Raw genomic sequence first — 15,265 nt, forward strand, 5'->3', positions numbered from 1 at the left:
CCAAACTACATGTTCAACCTTAGGAGTAAATGTTTCTGATAGACCAAATGGTGGGAGCCGGCAAGGAGCAAAGAATGCCCAGACGGATGCACTGGGGTGGTGGCCACACCCTACATTCCCAAGGGGACATCTTAAACCTGACATTTAATGAGCTATGAGACATTTGTTTTCACTCTCACCATCAAAGTATTGGGAGACAGACGCTTTCTGCCTTTTTGCCTTTGGCTGTTTTTCTCCTGCTTCCTGAGCTGTGCTGAGGGGAGACAGAGAAGAAAAGAAAGGAGAAACCCAGGAAGATGAAATACCCATTCTCTGACAAAGTTCTGTTCTGCTCCTGTGCTTAGGGGGGCCTGGGCCTCACACTCTGGTCATTGTCTCTCTAAGGATAGCCAGGGACGTTTGGGTGGTTCAGTGGTTGAGCATCTGCCGTTGGCTCAGGTCGTGATCCCGCGGTCCTGGGATTGAGTTCCGCATTAGGCTCCCCACAGGGGAGTCCCTCTGCCTATGTCTCTGCCTCTCTCTCTCTGTGTCTCTCATGAATAAATAAATAAATAAAATCTTTAAAAAGTAAATAAAATAAAACGAGCACAGCCAGCACCTCCATTGTGTTAAATGTCTCTGTCTGGGGCCTGTGTGCAGGCTTGCACATGTGTCACTGGCAGCAAGGAGGGCAGGTGTGGGTGTGGACAGACAGATCCAAGTCCATCTTTGCCTCTGGAAGAACAAGTTAAGAGGTGCCCCTTTCTCAAGGCAATCACACCCCCTCTCAGTCCAGTATATTTTACCACATTATGGGACACAGAAGAGATGAGAACTAGCATTTATTGGGGGCTGGCTACATGTGCTGACACTTTTGTTATGTTCTCCCAACAGCTCTGAGGCAGGTGACATAATACCCATTTTACAGATGAGGAAACTGGGGCCGTGACTTTGATAGCGTACTAGCTACCAGACTTTAGGTAAGTGGCGGAGTTACGATTGAAGCCCAGGTTGGTATATACAAATGCCCAAATACTTTCCATCGTGCGTACTGTCCTCTGTCATCCCTTGTCCCCCTGTGCTTCTTAAATCTTTCATGATTTGTCAGAGACTTCCAGGAATGATTGTCAGGCCATGATTTAGCTTCCGTCTTTTAAATATATTTTATTTGAATTTTATTTTTAAAATATAGTTGGTCTAAATAAATAAAATTAAAATAAAATATAGTTGGTCTTTGAACAACATGGGCTTGTGCTGTGCAGGTCCACTTATTCACAGATTTTTTTCCCCAAGAAATACAGTACAGTACTATAAATGCATTTTCCTTATGATTTTAGTGACATTTTCTTTTCTCTAGCATACTTTATGGTAAGAATACAGTACATAATATATATATAACACACTAAATATGTTAACTGTTGATATTATCAGTAAGGCTTTCAGTCAACAGTAAGCTATTAGTGGTTAAGTTTTTAGGAGTCAAACTTGTGGTCAGATTTTGGACTGTGTGCAGGTCAATGACTATGGATTTCATTTTAAAAATACATTTAGGGATGCCTGGGTGGCAAAGGGGTTGAGCACCTACCTTTGGCCCAGGGCATGATCCTGGAGTCCTGGGATCAAGTCCCACATTGGGCTCCCTGCATGGAGCCTGCTTCTCCCCCTGCCTGTGTATATGCCTCTCTCTGTGTTTCTCATGAATAAATAAAATCTTATAAAAATAAAAATACATTTAAACTATTTTTAAAAACTATAATGAAAAACACAACAGATGGCACCTGGGTGGCTCAGTTAAGCATCCAACTCGATTTGGGTTTAGGTCATGAGATCAAGTCCTGCTTCTGGCTCTATGATCAGTGAGGAGTCTACTTGGGATTCTTTCACTCCCTCTCCCTCTGTACCTCCCCCTGCTCACATGCACTCTTTCTCTTTCTCAAATAAATAAATAAATAAATCCTTTTACAAATGATTTTATTGGGGATCCCTGGGTGGCGCAGTGGTTTGGCGCTTGCCTTTGGCCCAGGGCACGATCCTGGAGACCCGGGATCGAATCCCACATCAGACTCCCGGTGCATGGAGCCTGCTTCTCCCTCTGCCTATGTCTCTGCCTCTCTCTCTCTCTCTCTGTGACTATCATAAATAAATAAAAATTAAAAAAAAAAAAGATTTTATTTATTTATTCATGAGAGACACAGAGAGGCAGAGACATAGGCAGAGACAGAAGCAGGCTCCATGCAGGGAGGGAGCCTGATGCAGACTCAATCCTGGGACTGCAGGATCACGCCCTGGGCCGAAGACAGGCACTCAACCACTGAGCCACTTAGGTGTCCCATAAATCCTTTTTTTTTTTTTTAGAGTAACAAACAAACACATAAATATATGCAGGGTACCTGTGAGACTCAGTTGGTACAGCCTGCAACTCTTGATTTCAGGGTTGTGAATTCAAGCCCCACATTGGGTGTGGAGCCTATGTTAAAACAAACAAACAAACAAACAAAAAACATGTTAGCTAGCTAGCAAATTCTAACACATAACACAATAGAAACAATGGCACATAAATTTCTGCTGACAGGTTTTTGAACTAATCGAGTCTTCCTTTCTTTTCTCTCTCTTTCTCTTTCTCTTTTGGCTAATAGAGATTTGAAGTATAATTTGCCTACAGTAAAATGCACAATTCTTAAGTGTACAGCTCCTAAATTTTTGCACATATGTATTCCATAAGATCACTAAGCATATCAAGGTTTACACAATGTTCAGCACTCCAGAAAGTTCTCTTTGCCCCTTTCAAGTCATGAGCCCTTGCCACCCATCACTAATCGGACTCTATTACCATACCCTAGTTAGTCATAGGCCATTGATTAGGAAGTTTATGGGAGTGTACTGGCCTTTTATATCTGTTCCAAGAATGCAGTGCTCAGTCAACACGAGGCTCAGAAACTTGTCCCTTTTAGGCCTTAGTAGGCTTTCATAAGTGAATACATAACCTGTTAGATGGTTCTACTGCTTATAAAAAGTGTTGGGTATTTCATGTCTGACTTTCACATCTAGGACAATAAATTCAACAATCTTGATAATTTGATTTAGAAATTTAAAAATGTTCTGGTATTCCTTTCTCAAACCTCTGGATTTGTTTATACAGTAGATGACAAAGTAAGCTGATTTAAAAAATATATATGTATTTGTTTACCCTTTGCAACTAAAATACAGACATAGACAAATGCCAAGCTTGATCTCAAGATTGCAATGGTTATACCTATACTAATTATTCTAAATTTTGGTATCCATCAAAACAGTAATTTTCCCTCATATATTAACTTTATAAGTAAGTGCTAAATAAATTTTAACTTAAAATTGGGGGTGCCGGGAACCCTGGGTGGCGCAGCGGTTTGGCGCCTGCCTTTGGCCCAGGGCGAGATCCTGGAGACCCGGGATCGAATCCCACGTCGGGCTCCCGGTGCATGGAGCCTGCTTCTCCCTCTGCCTGTGTCTCTGCCTCTGTCTCTCTCTCTCTGTGACTATCATAAATAAATAAAAAATTAAAAAAAAATTGGGAGTGCCATTTTTAAATTTAAAAAAATGGGGTGCCTGGTTGGCTCAGTCAGTAGAGCATGTGAGTCTTGATCTCAGGGTCCTAAGTTTGAGCCCCATGTTGAGCTGGAACCTACTTTAACAAATATAATGAAATGAAATCTTTTAAAAAATGTATACAAAAAATAAATTTAAAAATGTATACAAATGAATTATTTTATAAATATTTTTAAGTTATGGTTCATATAACATTTGTCTGAGGAAGTTATATTAATAAAATGTTTGCAATCCACATCCTAGGACATAATTTGCCTGGGTATAGGGAGTTGGCCCTTGGAGAAGTTATATTTTTTTCTTCCTTGTATACGATTTACTTCAGGCCTACATTCTTCTGGACTGCCTGGGTTTTTTTCTATTCACTTGGAAGCACTTTCTTTGTTTGTGAAAGCAATGGAAACAAAGTGGTTAACACTCCACCACCTTCCCCAAGAGAGGCCCACCTGTTCCCTTCCTTTGTAAAACTGGTTTTAGAAAGCTCCTTTTTTTAGTATGTGTGCGTGTGCACGTGCGTGCGTGTATTATTAACAGTGATGAGGATTGTAATTCTTGCTCCCTGTGGGTAAAAATTACTTTTCTATTGTTCAAGAAAAAGACCATTTTCAAAAATCATTTCCTGAGAAAAAGTGGGGGTAGGAAGGCCGCGGCGTGAGGGCAGTGAGTCATTAGAAGGCAGCTTGGAGAGAACATGGGCCTGTGGGCGTGAGCTGAAGCCTTGCTTAATCCTCACAGGACTCACATAAGTGAGCAGAATGGTATGTCAGGCCCTTCCAACCAGAGAAAAGGACCTAGTGAGAGGTCCAGACCCAGTGGAGGTCTGGGATGGTGGTCAGCTGGGGGCTGTTAGAGGTACAGGTAGAAGGCAAACAGGTCCTAGGACATTGGCTGGGACCACTTAGCTGCTAGAAAAGTGAGGTCCAGAAAGTTACTTGGACTGTCTGAAGTTGAACTTAAGGCAGGACCAACTTGGGTAACACACACCACAGGCATATGGCACAGGGACGGGACCTGGTCCATGCAAAGAAGGGCAACTCTGGTTGGCATGGGGGCCTGAGCCTTTGAGAAGAATCCCTGGGGTCTCAATGTGAGCTAGTTTCAAACAACTGCAGAGCAGACAGCCGAAGGGCAACCAAGAAGCCCTAATCAGAGCAAAAACTGAGTAGTTTCTTGAAGAGGTTGCACAGCCCACAATCAGGCATCTAGAGCAACCCAATTCTGCTCTTGTCTAAAATTGGAGATTATTGGGAGCCGGGGCAGCTCAGCGGTTGGACGTCTGCCTTTGGCTCAGGGTGTGATCCCAGAGTCCCGGAATTGAGTCCCACATTGGGCTCCCTGCGTAGAGCCTGCTTTTCCTCTCCTGTGTCTCTGCCTCCCTCCCTCTCTCTCTCTCTCTGCCTCATAAAAAAATAAATAAAATCTTTCAAAAAATTGGAGATTACGACTCTAGCATCCAACCCTGAGGCAGTGGATGAGTAGGAGGATGATTTTCTAGATAAAACCTAGACCAACAAGTCTCACCAGAACTTCTAGAAAGGAATTAGGGATGTGGGGATGTGAGATGCCTGGTCCCACTCATCCCAAAGGATGACATCACCAGCGACTTACTCTAAGTTTCATTGTGGTTAACTGCCCCGTCATTTGCAAACTTTCTTATTTTCTATTTCTCAGTAATTAGCAGCACATTGCTGTGATTAAGAGTGATCAAGAAATCAGACTGCCTGGCTTCATACTACAACTTTACCACTTACTAATTGTGTGAACTTGGTTTTTTTTGTTTTTGTTTTTTTATTTATGATAGTCACAGAGAGAGAGAGAGAGGCAGAGACACAGGCAGAGGGAGAAGCAGGCTCCATGCACCGGGAGCCTGATGTGGGATTCGATCCCGGGTCTCCAGGATCGTGCCCTGGGCCAAAGGCAGGCGTCAAACCGCTGCGCCACCCAGGGATCCCGTGAACTTGGTTTTTAAGTGTCCTCAAGTTTCTAATACTTTATCTGTGATGTTGGAATAATGATAGGACCTTCATGAGGTAAATATGATTGCATAAAATCACACTGTCAAGAAATCCCTTGGCATAAGATGGGGGTTCAATAGGGGGTTCAATAGATATTTGGCTGGGGTGATGGTGAGAGTGGAAATATAGCAACAGGACAAACCAAGCAGCAGTCATGGACTCATCTTAGGGGTGGGTGAGTAGAAGATAGGGAGGTCGTGCCCTGCAAGCTTGGGTGCCAACCGAATCTGACAGGAAGAGCTTCCTACTGTGGTTAATCTCTGGGCTCCTCACCATGCAAGTCGGTTCCCGTAAGCTCACCGACAGCTTTGGAAGTCCTCCCTTCCTTCAGGTCTTCTTTGCACCGGAGCCATCTCAGTGGATTCTTTTTCCTGATGGGACCCTGACTGATCCTGTAGCTGATGGTGGTTGTATTTCCATCTGTCTTTTGTGGTGGTCCTCAAACCAGCCCCCTCACCCAACTTCCCCCCTTAACAGCATTTCTCCAAGAACCTGAGTGTGACTTTGTGGCTTTCACTCAACCCTGACTGATTTTTCCCTCCCTCTGAGCCCCCCCAATGCTAGTCTCCACATCCTGAGACTCTTACCCTACAAAATCTTTCATGCTTTCCTCTTCTTTCTCTTCCTAGTTAGATCCTTCTTACTGCCCGCTTGGACTATGACAAGAGCATCCCAACTAGATTCCCAGCCTCCAGGCTCCTCCCCTGCATCCATAATTCAGCCTATGATTTGTCCCCAGATAAATCTTAAAACTAGGGCTTTCAAACTTTTTTGGGTATGACACACAATAAGAAATATATTTTACTTCATAACCCAGTACCCACATACAAAACTTACAAAGCAATACTACACTCCAACATTTTTTAATTTATGACCCAAGAAATTGACTTTGTGACCCACTAATGGGTCATACCCCACAGTTTGAAAACACAGCCCAAACAGTTTCAATTTTGTCATTATCCCAGTGAAAGCTTTCAATAGTCCCCATCACTGACTGAATTTACTATAAGTTTTAACCTGGCATTAAGCAATGCTATAGGTGACCTCAATTTGTCTGTCTAAACATTTCTCACTCTACCTCCATTTATGTCACTTAACCTTTCTGGTCCTTGATAGTCTAATATATAGAATGGAAACAAAAATGTCTTCCCAGCCTGACGGCCAGGGGTCAAACCAGATGACCCATTCAGTTTCCTCTCTAAGAGCTGAGTCTGGGATTGTAAGTGCACAGTAGCCAGTAACCAGATATGCCTCCTCTCTGGTCTCCACTCTTCCATCTCTGCATATGTCTTTGTTTATGTTGTTCCCTTCAGTCATCTTTCTCCATCTCTCTCTGCCTCCCTCTGCTGAAATCCCATCAAAGTTCAGCAAGAGCAAAGGACACAAAAAAGAAAGGCCAGAACATATTCAAGGAATGCAATTAGTCCGCTAAGGGTGGAGCCACTAAGGCCGCTATGTTATACACTGGTGGGAAGAAGGATAAAACTAATACAGTGGCCAAGGCTAGCCCATGCCAAGCTGAGATCTTCAGGCTGAGATTTGTTTTTGTTTTAGACTTTTTTAAATTTAAATTTGATGTATTAACATATAGTGCATTATTAGTTTTTTTTTTTTTTTTGCATTATTAGTTTCAAAGGTAGAGTTCAGTGATTCATCAGTCGTATATAACACCCAGTGCTCATTATAACATATGCCCTCTTAAACTCTATCATCCAGTAACCTATCCCACATCAGGCCGAGGTCTTATCTGAATTTAGAGGCGATGGAAGTCATTAATGATTTCAGAGTAGGTGTGACATGATCAAAGGTAAGAGATTATTTCTTTTTTTTTTTAATTTTTTTTTTTTAAATTTATTTATGATAGTCACAGAGAGAGAGAGAGAGAGGCAGAGACACAGGCAGAGGGAGAAGCAGGCTCCATGCAAGGAGCCCGACGTGGGACTCGATCCCAGGACTCCAGGATCACACCCCGGGCCAAAGGCAGACGCTCAACTGCTGAGCCACCCAGGTGCCCTAAGAGATTATTTCAATAGTAAAACTGACATAGCCTGGATGTATTAGGATAGGACAGGTGGTATCAGGATGGGATAGACCAGGGATGGATCTGAGAAATCCAGACAGACAGCATCTAGGATATTCAGCTTTGGCCACAGATAAGCATCCTGGAGAGCAGAAGGAACATAGAGTGTCTAGGTACAAGGAGCAGACTGAGGAAAGGGCCAAGAAGGTACCTAGCTTCTGCTGGCTCTGGTAGCACACTGCAGAGACACAGCCAGGGACTGGGACTCAGGGACAGGTGGCCAGTCCCTGAGAGGGCTGGTGACAGCAAAGCTTCTGGCATAAAAGAAAAGGAACCACCCTTTACTCAGGTCCTGCTTGTGACCGTTCCTCTGTCAAGCACCTTCACACACTGGTCTCTGTGACTCCAAAGCTTGAAGTCTGAAAGACATCAAACTGTTGTCAAAGTCTCTGAGGACAAGAAGCAAATACTTTCTTCTCTGGGGACCTAGTGCAATGCTCACTAAGTCTAGATAAATATTCGTTGGTTTGAATTAAAAAGGGATTATTTGTTCCTATCACCCCCTAAGATATCACTGCTTGCTTGTCTGTCTTCACTGGGGATTCTTGGTGTTCTGGGCCTTACACTGTTTACCTGAATGCCTGTATACCAAAGCTCGGGGGCTAACTATATTGATACTTTGAATTCATTAACCTCAGTGTATTTCTAGATGAAAGGCTTGAGGTGCAGCTTCAGTGACTGATGATGTGTAAACAGCCAAGGGAGAAATGAGGGCTACTATTGTCTTTCATCCCAAAGGCCTTGGGGATAGTGAAAGCTCAGCTTTGTGGCCAAACATAAACTATAAATCCTTATGAGATTTGTTTCCCACACACACAGACGGAGAAACCAGGACTATTATTATTTCTTTTTTCATGTGCTCTCTTCCAGATACGTCATAAACATCTTGGTCTCCCCACCACCACCCAAGGTGCTCTGCAGATGGGTGGAACCATTCAAGGAGCCCCGGGTGTTAGGAGGAAGCTGAGTCTCATGCTGCTGGATCTGTATGGACCCCACTGTCTTTCTGGCAGCCCCAGCACAGGTGGGAGAAGCTGCCTGTGATCACTGCGCTCCTGGGGGCAAACAGGGCTATGTGTGCCTGCCAGGAAGAGGCTGTAGAACGATTTCTCTTGGTAAGCTCTCCATAAACTTGTATTATTCAGAATATACAGCTCCTACTTATTCAGTCCACACTTACCTAAAGCCCCTTTGCTAGCAGGAAAGCAGAGGGAAGGCAGATCCATGGCATTTTTGAGGCTCTAGGTGTACTTTAAAAATGGGCACGTGACTAAACAAGATTTTAAAATCATAGTGTATTTTATAGTTTGTGTATTTATTTACTTGTTTGTTCTTTTAAAATTAGAGTTATATAAAGAACACTGTCTTTTTTTTTTCTCTCCTGAAAGCACAACTTTGTGTCTGAATTCATAACTTCACTTGCAGACAGCACAAAAGGTCAAATTGAAGGCTCTTTATGAATATGGGACCTGGATCTCTTGCCCTCAATCCCACCCTCGAGTGCCCCTTCGTCCCCTACCAGGCCCTAATGTGCAGAGGACTGAATTGCAAGTCCTCCTGGCTTTGACCAAAGCCACACTATCCACTGCTTCCCTTCAACTACAGAGGCTCCCTCTGACTTCAAATTGAGACTGGAGCTTTGATCTACCTGAGGGGCTACACCCAGATTCAAGACTCCATACTTGTCTGAAGCAAGTCGCCTGGGTGGTGAGAGCCTCTACTGCCAACTCAGCCAATAAACTGTGCTTCTTGGCTTCAGTTCCATCTATGATTTCCCCACATGCACTAAAATTGTGAGAACGCCCTATTTCTAAATGCTGGGACATGCTTACCTGTAGCAGCAGGAAAGGAAGGGATTTCCCCAGAGAGACTCGTTTGCTTGGGCACATAAGAAACAACTCTAAACCCACTGAGCCAGGACTAGGAGGTGCCCTGATGTCCAAACACAAAAGCACATGATTTGATTTCCACTGTGATAATATGGGGAACTGCCTGCACCCTCTTTTAAAAAACAGCCAAAGAGACCTAACCCAAAACATTAGGGCATATGCTTTACAGGATACCAGCTTTAGGGAACAAGGGTCAAGGGACCCATTTTTTTGGACTCTGCTTCTTCTTCAGCTTTAGGGGGACTGACACTGGAAGCTTCTGCAAAGCCAATTGATTTATGAGTCAAAACCTTGCTGGGTTTTCCTTACTCAGATTTTTCCTCTAAGAATTTCATACCTGTTTCAAAAGATTAAAGGACTTAGCCTCGACCATACAATCCCCATAAAGAACAGGGGTTCCATCCCTTCTTGAAGTGGGAAATCGGAAGTCCTAGGGCCTGTTTCGTGTCCCTGAGATGCTAATTCCTACCCCAGAGTTCACTGATGTTTGAAATATAAAGAGGTGGTGAGAAATGGGGAGTGACACAGAGAGAACTGCCTACAAAACTCAGCAGCCTGTGAATTACTGATGTGTAAAAGTGCCTACACTTCAGAAAAAGCAGATAAGCAGATGAGAAAGAGCAGAGGGAATAACATAGAATTTATAATATCATGAAAGGAATAAAAATATTTCTTCATATCAGTCTCATCTTAATTATAAAGAGGCACAAATGATGATGTTGCTGTCACGACTCTTTTTTGGCAAACAGCTATATAATTTTGTTTCCTCATAGGCTATGGCAAAGGGAAAACATTTTTAAAAATTGTTTTAATCTCAAGGGGAAGGAAAAGACACAGTGGAAGGAATACTTTTTGCCCAGACCTGATCACACTTATGTTTTAAAAAGCAGTGCACCTCTAAAGCGTACTTATTCTAGAAAGCTTCTGCAGACCATATCAATGCTAGAAAACAAAACAGAGGTGGTTACTTTGTAATTATCTTGGGTGTTAGTCCTTGAAGGAAGAGAAAATTATAAAGGAAGTAACAATCCATCACTCATGATTGGCCTTCAGAAATCCTCATATGACTTTTAGTGTGTATCTCTAAAGGAAATCATGACTTCTCTTTCTTTGCCTATAAGAGTGAAAATTCTGGTAGAACGTTTTTTTTGTTGTTTTTGTTTTTTGTAGAACTTTTATATGAATTGTGGTGAATTCATTGATTGCCAGCTAAAAATGATTTTCTCCATCCCCTACCACCAAGAACAGTAGCCCTAGTGACCCCTTCCTTCACGTCTAAGAAAAAGCAATGTCATTCAGCCATTCATTCACTTGATTTATTGTGTATTTATTCAGTGCCTGGTGTTTTACTAGGTACTGGGGATAAAATAGTGACCAAAAAAGCCTTGGACTAGCGGAAAGAATCACACCAATAAACGTGAAATTACAGTTTGGAATAAGTGTCTGTTCTTTCCAAGGACTCCTCTTTGTTCTTAATACATCTCTTCTTGCTTCCGGGGCATACCTGCTGCCTCCCCTCCCCAGCTTCCATCTCCTGTTCCCCTGATCTTTCCCGTCCATCAGCAACACGCTTTGGTTTGCTCCCTTCACCCTGTATCCAAACCCTTGCCAGAGTAGGTCTATATACCTCACCTTCTTTTTTTTTTTTTTTTAATGATCTGTTTTATTGTTTTTTTAATTTTTTTTTATTTATGATAGTCACAGAGAGAGAGAGAGAGAGGCAGAGACACAGGCGGAGGGAGAAGCAGGCTCCATGCACCGGGAGCCCGATGTGGGATTCGATCCCGGGTCTCCAGGATCGCGCCCTGGGCCAAAGGCAGGCGCCAAACCGCTGCACCACCCAGGGATCCCCTACCTCACCTTCTTTTAAGCCACCAAACTACGTAAGTTGGTTCCCACCCAACCCATACTTTCAAAAATGCTCTCTCAAGCCTGAGGACAAGGATCTCCCCATTACCCAATCCACCCTGCAACCTCATCATTGCTCTTGACTCTCTCTGCAGCGTCTAACACCCCTGACCACCTCCATCTGCTAATGTTCTTTCCCTGCCAGACAGTGCTGTCTTCTTTCTCCTTACAGTGCTGAAGGGCTGGAGTTTCCAGGATTCCAACCTGAGTCCTCCTCCATTCTATCCTGGGAGATGGTGTTCACTTTCCATGCCTTAATGATACTCCTTCTGATCAGAGCCTCAGTGTATTCTCCTGAGCTCAGATCCAAATTTCCACCTCAAGCTTTCCTCCTGGATGCCCTGTTGAATTTGCGATCTGGGTATCTGCAAAACAAAGCTCATGGTTTCCCCTTCAACCCCGTTTCTCCTTTGTTTCCTATGAGGATCAATAACCTCACTTTCCAGTCAGACACCCAAGTCAGAAGCCTCCAAGTTATTTGTGACCATCCTCTTTCCATCATCCAGGCACTGTATCCACCACTGGGTCCTATCAGAATTTATGCCTGAAATATCTGTCCCAACACGGGATGGCAAATAGGTTTCATTTAATGTCCTGACTCTGATCGATTAGTAGTTGCTATTGCTATGTTGAGAGCGCTGTGCTGAGAAGGATTCTGAGGCAGTATCTGACGTCATCAAGGACAAGTACAGTGCTTAGTTACCAGTGTTGCACTGGGTGGTGGTACACATGCCAGGTATTTGCGATCCAGTACCTAGCTCCAAGCCTTCTTTGATGAACAAATGGAGATAACCTCTTCCTGCTCCCATCGCCACTGCTCTGGGTACACTTTCGGGGTATAGTCCCTTATGCCCCCTTGTCTCTTCTCCACTTCTCTTTTCCGCAATTCATCATTCATCCAGCCTGTGCTTTATCCCTCTAAAGTTAAGATCTATCTAATCATGTCTGTTTAAAAAGGCTCCCTCAGGGGCACCTGGGTAGCTCAGTGGTTTAGAATCTGCCTTCGGTTCAGGTTGTGATCCCGGGGTCCTGGGATCAAGTCTCACAACAGGCTTCCCACAGGGGGCCGTTTCTCCCTCTGCATGTGTTTCTGCCTCTCTCTTTCTGTGTCTCTCATGGAAAGAAAAAAAAAGGCTCTCTCCTACTAGGATAAAGCATATGGCATTAGGGACATTTCAGAATCTTGACTGTGTCACACCTACCCACCACCACATGCCCCATGAGCCTTCACGGGAGGCACAGAATAGCATCATGGTTTACAGCACGACTTAAGGCCTTGCTTCCTGCTTCCAAACCCCAACTCTGCCACTTACCAGTTGTGTGACTCCCAGCAAGCTACTTGACTCTCTGAACCTCAGTTTCCTTATCAGCAAAATGAGGAAAATAATCATACCTAGCTCACAGGTTTGTTGTGAGGATTAAATGAGTTATAGAAAATGTCCTGCAGAACTCCTGCCATGAAAGAGACCCAATGTAAACGTTGTCTCCTCTTGTCGCTACCACGTTGGCACACTTAGCCCTCGTTGGCTTTGGTCAGGCTGTTGCCATGGCCCTGCCCCACCTTTCTGTACTCCCAAGGGAAGTACCTAGGGCCTTGCCCTGTCCTCCCAACGCATGTGTCATATTCCTCTGGCCCAGCAGTTACTACACTGTACTGTACTTAGTTGTTTATGTATGTGGGTGTCTGATCCAAGAGTCGGGAGTTCCCTAAGGGCAGAGAGCGTGTCTTATCTTCATGCGCTCTACAGTAGACATGTTATGCCTGAATTGAATGATGACGTGATGAACAAGTTAGCAGCAGAGGCAGGATGAGCAGTGGGTAGTGATAATGGTTATAGTTGGAACTACTGTTTATCTGTGAGGGAGATAATAAATAACAGTTAATCTCCTGGAATACCACACCAGTAGGTGGTAAATTTTTCTTGCTCTTCTACCAGTATATTACCAGGAATCAGTCTCTCAGCTCTGATTTTTCTTTGCCCCCAGGAACGGCTTTTTGTTTGTTTGTTTTTAATTAACTTCAAGGTTATGATGTCCATTCTCATCTCTATAAACACGAAGCTCACTCTTCATGGCCTAATTCCTACCCCACCTCCAATTTAATGCTAGATTTAGAACAAACAAACAGAAGCTTCCTATTTAATTGTAACACCCTTGACATTTACTCTTGATAGGACCATGGGTAAGTAGCTCTGAGTGTCCTAGGATCATAATTATCATTGCAGCTAATGATAAAAAGGGATTTGGAGAGCTTTGACTTACAACTTGGATTAGAAAGAATTAGCCTTCTTCTGAAAAATACCCATCACCATTTGCTGCCTCATGCTCTGGGTATGATTTAGAATGTGCTTTTGTGGGCAATGGACAGTTTACAGTAAACAGCCACCCATAAGTACATGCCTCTTAGCTTCTCTTCAAGGCTTATGACCTTGATCCTGCCCTTCTGCATTCAGAGCACATGGCATGCCCTTCAAAGGTTCAGAGAGGGGAAAATCCTCCTTCACATTCTCCTATTTTTTGCACAAACCAGATCTCCCCAGTTCATTCCCCAGAGATATTTTTTTAAAGATTTATTTATTTATTTGTTTGCTTATTCATGAAAGACACAGAGAGAGAGGCAGAGACACAGGCAGAGGGAGAAGCAGGTTCCCTGTAGGGAGCCCAACAATGTAGGACTCGATGCTGGGACTGCAAGATTACACCCTGGGCCGAAGGCAGGCACCAAACCGCTGAGCCACCCAGGGATCCCCCACAGAGATATTTATGGTTGCTGACTAGCAGATGCATTGAAAATATGCATAGCATGTTGCCAATGTACAGATCTGGAAGGATCTCTGCAAGAGCCTGTCAATCCTGCTATGACCCACCTTGCCACAACCCAGCAAATGCTCATAGTTCTATTTGCATTGAGAGCTCTGCGGGCCCAGGGAGGTGATGCTTATCAGTAGGGTCAGGTGCACTTTCCAGCTGGCCTCCTCACCTCTTCTTTCCCCAATCTAGCAGATGGATGAGTTGGGCAGGTTGCAGAGTGTTTAGACTGTTTCAGTTTTAGTAAAGGCCGAGGGAAGTCTATATAAAGCAAGCAGTGTATTTTTTTGCGAGGGAGAGTATGATCTGGGTGGGAGAGAAGAGGAAAGAATCTGCTGAGGGATAGGTGGGAAGCAAAATACAGCATGATGGAGGCCAGACTTCTGGGGATTGGTTAGGGATAAAGACCAAAAAACCTTGGATCTGAGCACACCTGAGCTGACAGTGGACAGGCTGCCTAGCAGAGAAAGTGCAGCCCAAGACCAAGTTCCCAGAAAAGATAGCCCAGTAGCAGGGTGTCTCCTCTGCCCTTGGGTGGGCAGTGTGAGATTCAGTGGGGGAGATTCTGGAACAGGAGTCAAACAGCAGTAGCTATGGTGACATTACCGAAAACCAGTTTTCTCTAGTGCAATTCTAGAGCAGCACACATGGAGGATCCAGCCTTTCACAATCAAGCAGACTCCAGGGAGGCCCCTGAAGGCCTATACTCTGTGTTAGGGTGTCACTTGGTGGCAAGTGGCAGAAACCAGTTCCAGCAAGCCTAAGAAGAAAACAGAATTTTTAAAAGCTAGAGGGTGGAGGAGTGGTGGCAAGAGTGATACATAAAATCCAAATGCAGAAAAAAGACTAGGCCTCTGAAAAAGCCCAGAACCAGGAGTTTAAATACTTCAGATCTCTCCATGTGTCTTGTCTCACAGCCACACATACCAAGTGACTGATGATCTTTCAGGGGCCCAAATCCCAGCTCCCAGGTGAGAGAATCCAAGTGCTCAGCTTATTTCAAG

The 15,265-nt window shown here is 44.0% G+C and overlaps 1 long non-coding RNA gene across 1 annotated transcript; it reads left to right on the forward strand.

Moving 5' to 3' along the window:
• The first annotated feature begins 873 nt into the window (after positions 1-873).
• Positions 874-10,975, forward strand: LOC140599371 (uncharacterized). Its single transcript, XR_012002186.1, has 2 exons — positions 874-959; positions 8,527-10,975. It is a non-coding gene; the product is annotated as an uncharacterized lncRNA (long non-coding RNA).
• Positions 10,976-15,265: the final 4,290 nt, after the last annotated feature.

The sequence above is a fragment of the Vulpes vulpes genome, chromosome 6 (genome assembly GCF_048418805.1).
Source record: "Vulpes vulpes isolate BD-2025 chromosome 6, VulVul3, whole genome shotgun sequence".
Taxonomy (NCBI): Eukaryota; Metazoa; Chordata; class Mammalia; order Carnivora; family Canidae; genus Vulpes; species Vulpes vulpes.